We start from the raw sequence: 14,457 nt of genomic DNA on the forward strand, positions 1-14,457 counted from the left end.
GCGGGGCCGGGGCCGCCGCGGGCAGGTGCCCCCGCTCGCCGCCGCCCTCCGCTCCGCGCCGCGCCGCGCCGCGCCGCCCCGCCGAGCCCCGCGGGCGCGCAGAGCCGCCGGGAGACGCGGCGCGCCCATGTGAGCCCCGGCCGCCCGCCGCGCGAGGCTGCGCACCCGCGGCGGCCGCAGCGGGCGGCGGAGGCGGCGGCCGTCGGGGCGGCGCGGAGCGGCGCGGAGCCGGCGGGGCGGCATGGGGTGCTGGCGGCGGCGGCGGCCGGGGCCCGGCCTGGCCCGGCTCTGGGGCTGGTGCTGCCTGGTGCTGGGCTGCTGGCGCGGCGCGCTGGCCTGCCCCGCGTCCTGCCGCTGCAGCTCCTGGCGGATCTGGTGCGCGGAGCCGGCGCCGGGCATCGTCTCCTTCCCCGTGCCGCAGCGGAGCGCCGAGGGCGACAATGTCACCGAGATGTGAGTACGGCCCGGCCGCCCCCCTCCCCCGCGCCCGCCCCCGACGCGGCCTGCGGCGGCCGGGGGCGGCGGGACCGGGCCGGAGCCGCGGGGGCGGCGGGGACGGGGCGCGGGGCGCGGGGGCGGCGGGCGGGCGGGCGGCGGCCAAGTCGCCTGCGCCGCGGCGCACTTGCCGGGCGCGCAGATGCGCTAGCTGGGCGCCCGGCGGGACCCGGTTTGGGCTCGGCTCCCCGAGATGCAGCCCCGAGAGCCCGCAGATGATGCGTCGTAATCGCCCGCGAGGCGATTTCCCGGGGACGGCGAGGAGGGCGAGGCGGGCGGCGCGCACTTCGCTCGCGGGCCGGCGGGTACCGCGCGGAAAGAGCCGCGCACGGCGGCAGCGCGCAGCCGCCCCGCTCCGCTCCGCTCCGCCGCCGCTGCCGCGGGCATCCGCGCCGCCCAGACCCCGGCTGCGCGTCGGCGGCAAACGGGGCAGGATTCTTCTTCTTTTCCCCCCCACTTTCCCTCCGTTTATTCCGGAGAGCTCTGGTGGCAGTTTTCCCCCTCTCGCCGCTTCTGTATGCCCTTCTTCTTAAAGGAAAAGGGGTGCAGCCCATCCCGGTGGAAGGGAGAGCGAGCCAGCTCCTCTTCCCCGGCCATCAGCGTGCGAGCCGGCTCCGCTCGCGTAAGGTGCCTGGAAGGAGCAGCTACCGAGCCTGCGGGGGAATTAGCCTGGCGCTGCCTGTCAGCCGCCGCTGAGCATTAGGCATCCCTCATTAACAGTGAGGAAGGGGCAAGAAGTTGTGTCTTTTCGCCCTACCCGCGTGTCATCTCCATCCCTGCTTGCCTGCAGCCGATTTCGGTGAGGGAGTTCTGTAGCTTTCTGCGTCCAACCCTGCATCCTCTGAGAGCCCTGCACTCTGACAGCGACATATTTTTTTGCCTGAGAAGAGCTGCAAAGACTCCTGCTGAGCAAAAATTTTGGATACTGGACGTGTAGATGACAGATTGGGAGTGGGGGGGAAAGCCCTCTAAAGCTGTTTTGTCCATCTCCATCTTTCCCAGACCCTGCTGTTTCTGGATTGTTTCCCATGACATTTTTAATATAAAAGATACCAGAATATTTTCCCCCAAATTTCTACAGATTTCTCAGTGTTTCCCTTCTCTTTCTTCTTCCTCTTCTTCAGTTTCTTTTAGAAACAATGTAGAAATGCCATGAAATTTGGTGTGACTTTAGATTAATTCTAGCCTTTGGGCTACCTTTTTGCAGTTTGTTCTAGTCAGTTTGCTGCATTTCCCCGTGGATGTGTAATATATGGGAGGGAGCTGGAGACGTTCATTTCTGCTACTCATATACGGCCTACCTTCAGTAGGTTTTCAGGACCTAAGAGAACGAAACAATCTTTCTGAGTTGTTACAGCAGTTACCATTTCAGATGTTTGTTTAATATTCTGTGGATTGCTTCATTAAAAAAAAAATTGCTTCGAGCCATGCATCACTGCTCGTATGTATGGGCTTTGCTAGCCTTATTATCCAGGACTTTCAATTTGGAGGTAACTCAGCAATTTCCCCTTAGAATTTAAACTCCGTTTAAAAGGCCAGAGAAAAAATGCATGCATAAATATGTATGCCAGCCATGATCAACTTAAAACATGTCTAGTCATTTTGCCTTGATTCTTTTGATTTTTATTCTTCCCTGTATTTTTTTCAGCATCGCTGTCTATCTTCACAGTTCTTTCCAGTTTTTACTGTATCATTCTGTGACACTGCATGTTGTTGTGTCTGGTGGTCTAAAAATACTTTTGAGTCATGGATTTCTCAGGAGAAGCTATTGCACTTATTTAAGATGGTCTTTCTTAACATACTTCAGCATAAAACATGAACAGCCCTTTAATTAATTTGTAGGCATAAATTAAAAATTGGCCTCCTGTAGCTGTCGTGTTATTTCATTGTGGGAAGTCAGCAAACAATAAATGCGTAAGGAGGCTGGTCTAATACGGTGGATACAGAATGTGAAAATGCATCTTTTTCAGCACTGCACATCTTTCTTTATTTTAGGTATGAAACCAGTTTGAGAGGCCGTAGCATTGCGTTTTGCTTAGGAAGCTTCAGGCCTGATTTTTCTGTTATGTGCTCTGTAGTTGCAGGAGCACAATTCCATTGATCTCCGGTGGAATTACTCCGGGTATAAATGAGAGTGAGAAGAGCGTAGGACACTTAATTTCTAGTAATCTATTCCTGCGTATTTCCTGAATGCCTTTTGAGACCGGCGCCTCATTTATTGCTTCTGCCCTGCTCTTGGTTGGAGTGGATCCTGCAACCCTAGGCACAACTTCCAATGACTCCCTGGGCATTTGGCCAAGACTTTCACCTGGGAAGAAGGGCATTTGCACTAGGCGTTTTGCTGGTGGGATAACAGCACGGCTAGGTCAGGCTGGTGAAACCCGTGCTGGTGCAAAGGGTTGGCTGCCGGCCAGGTGGATGGCGCTGAGCAGGCAGGGTGCGAGGGGAGGAGGACGGGCCGCAAGGGCCTTCCTCCCGCTCCGGAGGGGTGGGAAGGACGGCTGGGTGTTGGCAGGAGCAACAGCGCTGCCATCCCACGCGTCGGACCCTCTCGACCACTTGGTACCGAGACATCTTTTTCCACCCGTAGGTAAATGGCATTTTTGAGCTTAACCCCGGCGCTCCTGAACGGCCCAGGTGTTATTTTATTCCTGGTGGGTCCCCGTCCCGACGGGCTGAAAGGAGCAGAAAGCCCTCCGGAGCGCTGTGCGTCAGGCCCGCGAGGCCCGGCTGCTGAAACTTGGTGTGGGAGGGCACAGGAATGTTTCTGCCTGGTGCTTTCCTTACTCATCGTCCTCGCTCTTTCCTTCCCTCGTGGTTTTTGCACGTTTGTGTGTTTGGAGATCCTCAGCCTCTAATAAAATGGGATTTTTGTCCCCTTGCTTAGGGTACCGACATGGGCTGCACTTGATCTGGAAGGCGTGTGCCTGTGCTAAGATTGCTTATCATAACAGAGCTTGATCACACTAACTTTGTAGCGCTGAGGTTATTAGAGAGAAGCCGATCTCCAAAGTGAGGCCCTGAATTAAAATCATGATATCAGCCATTGGCGAGCTGAAGCTCACAGTCAGAGCAAGACTGGTGAGGGCAACATGAACGTACAGATGTTGTTAAATCCATACCGTGTAGGCACAATGGTGCATAAGCATTTCATAGCAAGATCACTTGAGCAAAATCTTAATAGGATAGTAAATAAGCCACTTAAATTTTTCCAGGATTTTTTCTAGAAGGACTGATCTAACAATTTTCTCTTAAATAAAATGTACTGTTCGTACCTCCCAGGGTATGTGACTGTTCATAGTTCTTGCTATTGAAGTATCTTCTTGCAGTGCAAGTATGTTGGTGGCCTAGTTTAGCAGCTCTAATATCAAGTCATTAATATGTTGACTTATGATTATTCAGGTGAATGAGGTTTGAAATTAATTGGCGTGCTTCAGGAAGAACTGCCTGCCAACAAAATAGGAGGTGACTTTTTAGCTCTTCCCTTGTAAAGGAGAGAGGTGATTGTGTATTGCGTACGTTTCAAAACCACAAAGTAAATTTCTAATGCAGTTATATAAAGCACTCTAGAATTGTTAATAAATAAGACAGGATAAGTAATTTATAGAGTAAATTATTTAACAAGTCATGTGAGCTTGTGCTAAAAAAAAAAAGGCACGTTTAAAATCATATGAAGCTCGGTGATGTTAGTATTTTGGGTCTCTCTCATTCTAGATTTCTAGACTCTGTTGTAGATTAAATATAATATAAAGCTGTCTACAAGGCTTCTCGATCCCCATCCCCTTCCTCCTGAAAGCTACTCTGGGCAGTGTAGGACAGCACGGTTTGGCTGGATTTAGAGGTTATTTCTGGTGATTTGGAATGATACAATAAAGTAGGAGGCATCAGGCTGCAAATTATTAACGGGAATTTGGACAGTTGTGATACAATAGCTCCTTTTAGGAATCTTTTTTCTTAATCTTCCTTTAAAGATCTTGGTAGTTGGCTAAGGTACGTTGAAAGTAAGCATTATGAAAATCAGTCTTGTAACTTCCAGGCTTTGAAAACCCCTCAAATATCCATTTGATGCATGACGGTTTCTTTTTGCTCCCAGGTAACCTTTTGCATCCCTTGCTGTAGTCCATGTCCTTGCAGTGGGTGAGGACTGATGGGGTCCCTGGGGGCCCTCGGAGGTCCTGGAGGAGGGCAGCACCCTTCAGGAGGTGCTCAGCCTTGTGCTGGGTTGGGCTTGCAAAACACCGCCTCTGATTTTCTCTCTCTATTCACCCAAGAATTTTAAGAGAGATTTGGGGTTTATACATGAAACTGAAGCCCATTTGTATGAATCTGAGGCTTTGGTCTCGAATATGTTGTTTTTAAGAAACTTCTTCTCCCTTCCATACTAGTGAGAAAGCCGAAGGCCCAGGAGTCGACCCTCTGATAACTTTAGCATGGCATTTCCAGATTTTTCAGGTTCTCTTTTTTATTATGCTGAAAGTGTAAGGGAGGAAGCAGCTTAACAAGATTCTGGATTTTAAACCATTGCATAACCAAAACTTGAAAAAACCAAATAATTGTTTTATTTCTCCATTTTGAGTTATGTTTTAAAGAAAGGGGGCAGGGGGAACCCTGCTCGTTTCGGACCGCAGTTCTCTTGCTCTCCAGTGTTCATCACCTCTCAGTGCAGCAGTATCTAGCAGTGTGTCAGCAAAGGTAGCTAGCAGAGTTTCTTTGCCTGAGCTGGATGAGAGTGGTAGGTAATGAAGCAAAATAAATGATGAAAGCAGAGCAGAGAACTTTAAAAACCCTCTCAATACCTTAGTGATGGTAGATGTATATTTAGCTTGTTATGTTTGGAAAAACCTCTCTTTGAAAACTGTTCTTTAATAAGTGAAGCACTGATTGTATTAATTTATCATTTATGTGCATTTGAAATGGAGAAATAAATTCAAAGAGGCCTGAAAGCAATATGCCTGTACTGCCTGGGATATGGATACTGTTACTGAATGATGTTTACATTTGCTAAGATCTACTTATACGAATGTATGAGGGCACATAGTTCCTATTGAAATCAAATATATTGGGGATGCACCTTAATTCCTTTTTGATCGCGAGCCTAAGTTTTCAGAAACTGCATAAAGCAAGCCAAACTAACCCCCCTGGCATATGTATAGGGAGATCTTGTGTCTTATATAGCTACTATTAGCCATAGCATTGCAGAGTCATAATGCACTTATGGGAAAGGAGCTATGCCATGGCAATTTTATTGTGAATATGCATTTTTTTTTATTTTCCTGGAAGGAAAATGACCTGCATTGAGTGATGATTATCGACAACAGTTATAGCTGAAACTGTTAAATATGTTTAATACCAATTCAGCTGCTCTTGTTTCTGACTTGTGTTGTCATCGATAGGATAAATCCTTGAAGATCAGATTTCAGGTCAATATGCTTTGGTTCTAGCCAAGGTCTGAAGAAACAAGACTTTTTTACAGAACTAAGAGAAAGTAGAACAAGGCAGACACAAGGCCCAAGGCATTTGTAAAGGCAGTCTGAGCTATCGTAATCTCTGAATGGTGTGACGTGAACCAGCCTTTTGCTAAGCCTCCTGGTCCTGTTCCAGCAAGGTACTTTGAGATGCCTTTTATTTTAAGGGGAAGCCGAGGCTCATATTCTGGCCTTGTTAAAGTTGGTGGCAAAACTTCAACGGAATTAGCATTTTACACGTATAGGGGAGTTTAGAGAACACATGCTACAGATTAAAAAAACTTTGATCCGAAGCATTTTCCTGCCTTTTTTAAGTTTGGAAGAGCAGGGATAGTTTTGAGGACTGTTAGTCCGTAATTTCGTCTGTGTTTGGCTTGGAGCTTTTCTTGGATCCCAAACATTTTCCTACTGTGTGAAGAGTAAGTGTGTTGAGGCAACAGGAAGTTGAGACTGGGTATTTTACAGGGGTTTTACAAAGCTTTAGGTAATTTCCATATTTAATTGAACCTGCATAGTAGTTCCATGTGCAAAACAGTGACAGAGGCAGTCACTATAGAAACTCATACTAGATTCATAGAGGATATGTGGTTCAGAATACACATTTGTCTGACATATAAATAAAAGAAGGACAGTGCGTTAATCAAAGTTAGTCCATTGCTGAAACAGAAAAGCAATGATAACACTTCTAAGCTTCTTATGGAAGAATCTGTTAATAGGGCTGTAATTAGGGCTGGGCAAGTTATTTTTTTTTCTTCTTGGTCTGGCAGTTAAGACAAAAGAAATCTTTTGGTGTAAGATTTTAAATGAAGTAATTTTTACCTTTTTTAGTTCTGAACCATACATATAAAAATAATTAGGGCAATATCAAGCAGATAGCCTGTGTAACATGGATATTCCACATTACGCAGTCAGATGCTGTATTCCATATGATGAACATATAGGATGTGACTTTTCCCATACTTCTGTAACAACTGTCTGACTCTCTAAATGCCAGACAGCACAGTGAGCATATGTGGATAAATCACATATATATACTGTGCACATCAGACTTAATGGGCATGCATGGAGGGACTTTTTGCAGCACATGCTGTGAGTGTCATGTGCTGGACTTGCTAACCATGGCCAGGACTGTCCCAGGCCACAGTGATTAAAATCTGGCGAGTCCCTACGAGCTGCGTTAGCTCAGCTGGCTACGCTCCTGCCTACAACGGAGAGCCCGCTTCTTCCAGGGAGTGATTCAGAAGGCCAAAATTAGATTTCCCCCGCGAATTATCCGGTGGAGGCGTCCCCCTGACTCTGTTGCAGACGACACGAGAAACCTCGGGGGCTGCGTGTGTGGAGGTGAGTGGGAAGAGCAGGGGCTCCCCGCTAGCGAGCAGCATCGTGCCGGGGAGTGAGATGTTCGTGTGGTCCCAAGCAAAACATTTCGGCAGAGTATGTCGAGGGCCGTTCTCCTTGAATCGGAGCGTGGGTATGAACCAAGGTCTTGCATGTCAGCATCTTAACTACCGTCCTGTATGGCGTACAGATGTGGATTTGCCTTGATTCTTGCTGTCAGAGTTGCCTTGCTTGGTGTGGATTATTTAAATATGCTTTTGAGTCAGGGAGCAGGACTGTCTGTTTAGCTAAGTGACCATGATGCTTATTTGTGTAGTGAGACAACTGGGTCCTGTTCCTGCTCCGCTGGATGTGCAATTACAGCAAAAATGAGAACAGCATGAGCAGGTAAGGCTGAGCGTGCCTGCCTCAGATTGCTTTATAGGAGGGTACCTTTCGAGAGGCTGGGATCACATTCCTTTAGGAAGAGGAAAGAATTGAACCTGGCACTCTTGGATAACAGTGGGACATTATTCCCAGCATTTCCTCCAAATCTGTTCCAATTCCTCCAATTCTCCCACTAGACGCAGACACGTCTTTTTCTTTTTTTTTTTTTTTTTTTTTTTTCTTTTTTCTGCTGAACCTATGTGCTGAATATGGGTCTAGTTCAGGAAGACGAAGTTGCTTCTTTTGCACAGGGAGGTGAATCATCTATCGCTTATTCATTTCCTATTCTCCCTTCCAGTCTTGCCTCTTCCTAATTTTTAAAGACTGGTTTTGCAATACAATATGCATACACTGATCTTCACATTGTAAAGACATATACCAAACTCTTCTACTAGCAGCAGTTATATTGATTCATATGTGACTAACTGTGTAGTGTACTTAAGCACGTGCTGAAGTATTTTTGAGTTTAGGGTGATAGCAATGTAAGCATCTTTTAAATACTGCATATGCTACATGCATTTATATATGTATATGAAAGACCAAACTTTTCAGGTTAGGTGTTTTGAAAATGTTTTGAATTGGCACAAATCCACATGTGGCATAAAGACACCAAAGTAGAATAATAAACAGGTTATCTTGAAGTAGTTTTGCTCTTTACAATTGGTATCTGAAGTGGGAGGTTTAGGAGAGAGCAGCCCTATCTTGTGTGATTGCAGGCGAATGCCTCACCCATCCTGAGAGCTGGGGAGAGGTGTGTAAATTAGTGCAATGCTGGAAGGTGTGCACGAGTGTGGAGTGGTTGTGAAAACCATGAGGATAAATGGGCTGGAGGATGACAAAAATTTTACTCTATTCATAAGTAATGGCAGAGATGAGCTGTAAAGATAAATGATGAACACCATGAAAGTAATGGGGGGTAAGGAGAAGGCGGCTTTTTGCAAAAAAAATGATTTGAAGACCATCATAGAAAAAAGATGTCAGCTTGTGAAAGAGGTATATGTAGGTTGAGAACATAGTTTGAAGGGAGAATGGTAGAGAAGATGGTCAAAGATTTTAAATGATGTTAAAAATGCAAAATTAACACTTTCGAAAAAGTAGGTTTTCCTGAAGCATAGCAATACAGAAGTCCCTGAATGGGTCCTAAGTGAAGTTGATCTCACTTTAGAAAAAGTAATGTGTATAGGGCAAGCAACAGAGCAAACAGAAATACAAACAAAAATCTGAAAGAAAGAACCTTTGACTGTGTGTACCATTGCAAGAGAGAATTTCCCAGAAATTTAATTGGCCAAGTACAGGAACATGGAAAGTCACAGAAGCAGTGGCGGTGGTGTGGCACTCGACATGAGCATTACAAATGCTCAAGTTACTGACAAACGTGCAGGAAGTGTAATAAACACACCACTACACTTACTACAAGCAGTTTCTCACATGTGCTGCATATTTCGGTAAAGAACAGGATTCCTCAAGTGAAGAGGAAGTCCTGTCTTTAGGAATAATAATGGAAGAAGCTATAAATTCAAAAGATTGGCCAATTAAAATGAGTAGAATTGGCATGTACAGGACAGAAAATGGAATGGAAATAAATGTGGTAACAGAAAGTGAAATAGGGAACTGCACAGAGCACATAAATGTGGAAGAGTAAAGAGTGCCTGTGAAATGCTTTAACAGAGAGGCAATTTTACTGCTGTTGAAATGCTCCCTGGAAAATATATCAGTTAAATATAAATGGTAAAATAGGTGTTGACATACAGAAGGTGGTGACCTGTTTTGGGCCTAGAAGGGTGAGGTAAACATCAAGAGGATCAGTGTCATAGAAATTCGGAAAGACAAGCTATTGCCCTTTTGGAACGTTTCAGTAACATAATGTGAAGATGTATTTGTGTATGTCTTCCATTAAAAGACAAGATATGGCTTGAAGAAGATGCAGATCTGTGGTCAGGGCTACACAAAATGTTTCACAGGCCTTGAGAAAGAGGCTAGAGAATGAATTGTGAACCATGGCAGCAGATGGTATCATTTGAAGAATAGAAAAACATCTACAAATTGGGTTCTCTATTTAATAATTGCAGAGAAAAAAGGATGGCGATTATGACCATATGTAGACTCTCAAGACTTAAATAAAAACAGAAGAAAGAACATTTTTGCTGGCTTATGAAAAGGAGAATGTTGTTTGAGATGTCGGGAGTCAAATTATTCAGCAAATTTAATGCATTAACAGGATATGGATGGATTTTCCTGGATAGATGGCTTCAAGCTTTGCAGTTTTGCTCCATCATTTGGAAGTACTACCTTTTGAACTGTATTTGGCTGGAGGTGTATTGCATGCAGTGAAATAGCCAAAGGAAAGTGTAGCAGGTATGGACATATGTCTTGATGATCCAGTGAATATCAGAAAAGCCGGAACAGAGTATTTGACATTCCAAGAACTAGTAATTTTCAACTGCATAAAGCCAAATATTAATATTAGACAGTGGAAATAATATACCTGGGAGGAAGACTGACCTCAACAGGAATTTCTTCTGTTGAATCAAAGAGTCAGAGAATACTGAACGTGTCAAAACTTGAAGACAGGAAAAGGACTTAAAATGTTGAAAGACATACTGAATTATGTCAGCAAGTGCTTATCTAACTCTGAAGGTTGCACAGGTCACTTAAGACATCCGTTCCACAAAGTGCCTGCGTGAGTAGAGGTGCCAGGAAGAACAGAATCCAAAGATTTTGACATCAACCAAGTTGCTTCAATGTTTTGATTCACTGAAAGACCTAAAAAGATCTGTCTAAAGGAGGGTTAGGCACAAGCTAACTGCGCTACTATGGCAGTGATGTTTTGCCAGTCTCGTTTGCATCAAGGCCGGTGACAGCTACAGGAGTGGTCTGTGCAAGTGCTGAGAAAGAGAGAGATTGTGTTACAAGTCTTTGAAAAATCACCACACTAAATGATTCTATAGGAGAAAGAAGTGTCACATACTTTTGTTAACATCTATCTGTTCCTTCAAGATGCCTTTTCTTCCTAGCAAGCCAAATTTAAAGAAAAAAGTGTTCGTTTGCTCTTATGTCCACTCTCTGTCAAAGACTAATAAACAGCCACTTTCCTTGCTTTCCTTCTGTGAATATATTTAATGTGTCATTTTTTTAGTGGGTATAGATTAGAAAGGAGTATGGGAATTTAAGCCCCTTCCTGCCAGTCTGCAGAGGTGATTTCATATGCAGTGGGTGAAATGTTTTTTGTGGACAGCTGAAGCATAGGACCAGTCATTAAGATGCACCTTTAGAAATAAATGTTTTTGATAGATTTGATAATTCTGATTTGATAATTCTTGTGGACCGTTTTCAAGTAATATCAACAGTCCTGCCAGCAGCCCTCTGGAGAAATGCTAAAAATTTGTATCTCGCTAAAGTGTCAAACTTACAGACTGCATGAAGCTCAGGGGAGAGAACAGGACTCTGAATAGAGATCCTCATGTAGGAAATAGGTAAATAAGCTTTGCGTTTGTTTTGAGAAAAGTAATTCTGAAGGTGGAATTTGTCAAAGGCATGAATCCCAAATCTGGAGAGCTGCATGAAATGTCTCGAGTGTTAGCTTGATTTGGTAGTCTGCTATTTGAAGAGAACAAAACAAACACCTTGAAGCCAAAGCAGAGGTAAAGTTAGCCCAGGGGTGCATTATGTTTCATTTTCCCTGTCTCTAAATATAGTAACTCTTCTCTTAAACTCTGCATTGCAGTCATATTCATTTATTTGTACTTTTGCCTTAACATTTGCGTGCTGTAAGGAGCGAACTAAGGTTGGCTGGCAGGGCACAGGCTTTCCATTTTCCAGGGAGTTGCAGTTTTTAGCAAGAGCGTGGATCGGCCCTTGCCATGCCAAAGCAAGCTTGGGGTCGCCACGAAATTCCAGTGTCCTGCCACATTAAGCCGGTGGGTTGGCGCGGCTGGTTTAGGATGTTGGCTTTGGAGAAGCAATTCCCGATGGCAACTGCATGCTACTAATTGGATACTACTAATTGGATAATCATAGTATCTTGGCACGGAGCAGAACGTCTGAGTCCCGCTGTCTCCTGGCAGTTGAAACGGTCGCAGATCAAGATGAGGGAATCCTTGAAACTAACTCCGATGTGTGACCTTGGCCATGACATACTTAGTTCCAGATAGCCCTGAACAGTGCATTATCTGAATGTGGGATATGTGTAGCGAAGAATATGCTCAAAAAATTTGTGTGCCTGTGGCTGCGAAGAAACATCCCAGTGTTAATTCTGTCAGCCTTAGAGCTGCTCTACTGGAATATGGAAAGCTCCCTCCTGTAATCCTCTGACTCATGATTAAATCCTCTAAATGAGAGGCAAAAAACCTAAAGAAGGATGACTTAAGGAGCCTGTGATAGTGGTCATCAGTTTTTCATTGTTTGTGAAGGACAAAATGATTCATAGGGTTTTTTTTTTTTTTTTCAAGTTCAGGACTTGCTGTGAATTTGTCAGGAGATGCCAGACAGCCAAAGAGTCGAGCACCTGTTTATACGACTGCTCAATTCTAGGTAGGTCCACAGTGGACTTACTGGAGACTGGCTCTTTTCTGAGATATGGAGTATTCTTTTAGTGGTAGAAGTTTTGTTTCTCAAGATTGGCCTTCTGAAATCTGGTACTGATCATGCAAGATGAAGACAGCAAAATAAAATAAATTGGAATAGGACTGAGCCTGTATATCTGTAAAGAACTTGCTGCTGGTATAGATATATTATGCTCATTAGCCTGCTGTTAGATATTTTACAGATATTCTGTCTTAGGGGGAGCTTGGTCCTACGTACAAAGATTTCTTGCTTGAGTGAAGGTTATATCATTGGTCCCTACATCTGTCTGAAACCTGGCATTCCTGATATGCAACGTTGTATAGCTCTGTGCTTCACTTTCAAACTATGTGAGTTCACACCCCTTGAGCTTTATTTTAAGTTTGGTTTCAGTGGGACTGCAAATGAAACCCATTTGAATCTGCCAACTTTCATCAAGTACTGTGTCAAGCCTGCAAATTTTGCATGATTTTGATGCATAACCATAAATCAGCCCAGGTGTGCTGAAAATGTCCATAAGCTTTAGCATACCTTTTGATGAACTTGGTCTAACACTTGAGTTTGTTAGAAAATACAGCACCAGGGAACTTTTCAGTTTTTAAATTGTGGATGTTACATACAGCCCTCACAGTAGTGTAGACTAGGGACATACTTGACCTGTCATGAAATGGTAATTCATCTACTGATAGTTCAATGTCTGGAGTGTGCTGCCTTTTCCCCTAAAGATCTGGTGAAAAAATAACTTGGAGTAAAATGTTTTCCCAAAGTTCAGAAACATTTCACCAGGGAATGTTTATTAATTTTCAAAACTTTTTCCCCAGCTGTATGAACCAGGACTAAACATATAATTGATTTATTTTTTGGAGTGTTAAGAAAATATGTTTCCTATAAAGGGAGTTTTCTGGCAACAGAAATACTTCTGGAGCTGCATTACAGTGTTATGTGCTTGCCTCCATGTCGTTAAGACTAGTGTGCGGCTGGTTTCGCAGCGTGTCCTTATAGCTCCAAATGGAGTAGTATACCCTAATGTACATTAATCTAGAGAAAATAGAGTAAATCAAATAAGTTAGGGAGGCGTATTTCTGCTGACCAAATGTTTCCATTTCAAGAGAAAGAATATGGACATGCCAGATTTGAAAGTTAGAGAGAAATCTTTTTTTGAGCTATTTAAGCACTGTTTTAAAGTGCAGAACCTGCCTTCTCTTCCTGCCCTCATAATTCAGCAATTACTTCTGACTTAATCCAGTCCCTTACATGTGTAATGAGCAGAAATATAGACCACCCTGTTAAAAAGAAGTTATTTGGAAAAGTTAAGACTTTTACCACAGTATTTTAAAATACCCTTTCCAGAATGTTACGGAAGTGGTAAAATAGGAGTATGTGGCATTATTCAATAGTTAAATTGTTGAAGTGTGCTGAGATGTGCATGTTATTGTAGGTTGCAGTGTGCAGTTGGTAGGTGTACAATTCTGAATGCCGTTGTCAGAATTAATCAGTAATTTACGATGGGGAAATAAAATTAACGGTCTAAAACCAAATATTGCTTACTGATGACTCACTGAAGGAGAGCCAGAATGCTGTAGTGTAATCAAGTGAGCAGTGTTGTAGATGGGTGAAAGTTTGGTTTAGAGGCAGTAATTGGCATTTGTGAGATGATATGTGTGATCGGGTTGGATAATGTCCTGCTGGATTTCGGCTGTGCTGCACTTTGCTGTGGTGTGCGGTGGGAGCTTCCAGGCTTCTCAGGTGACTTCAGCCAGCCATGAGTCTGGATGTTTTTCTTCTGTGCTACAATAAAAAGCGTTCAATTAAAGAACAGGGTGGATACTCTTAAGGGCAGGCAGGCAAATTACATTTCTCAACATCACCCACTGCAAGTTGGAGCTTTTAGAGTATTAATGTTTGATGATAAGTAACATCAAGGTACAGTAGTCGTGAGGAAGGTAAAAATAGTCCGCAGTTAGAGAAGAGGTTTTATTTCAAACGTCCCTCTGAATTAAACAAGAGAACAACTTCACCCTGAAGTGTACAGCAGCAGTCATCGCACTTCTCTGTTTCTCACTGCTGTAAAATGGTTGCAAAGACTTAACCTAAAAAAGACTTGGTGAGCAAGTAAGGAAGTGTAAGAGGACCTGACCCGCTTGTGGTAAATGACATGTGTCTGCTCCTGCTG

At 44.2% G+C, this 14,457-nt stretch overlaps 1 protein-coding gene across 3 annotated transcripts in view; it reads left to right on the plus strand.

The window, feature by feature from the left end:
* The first annotated feature begins 270 nt into the window (after nt 1-270).
* The window catches only part of LOC135324445 (BDNF/NT-3 growth factors receptor), a 201,948-nt gene continuing 187,761 nt past the window's right edge, over nt 271-14,457 (plus strand). For 2 of the 3 annotated variants that reach the window (XM_064500812.1, XM_064500813.1), the window contains exon 1: nt 272-453. The gene's annotated coding sequence lies outside the window, so the exon portion shown is untranslated. Of the gene's footprint in view, nt 454-14,457 lie in introns of all 3 variants that reach the window. The other variant, XM_064500814.1, reaches the window with a different exon arrangement.

This window comes from Dromaius novaehollandiae, chromosome W (assembly GCF_036370855.1).
Source record: "Dromaius novaehollandiae isolate bDroNov1 chromosome W, bDroNov1.hap1, whole genome shotgun sequence".
Lineage (NCBI taxonomy): Eukaryota > Metazoa > Chordata > Aves > Casuariiformes > Dromaiidae > Dromaius > Dromaius novaehollandiae.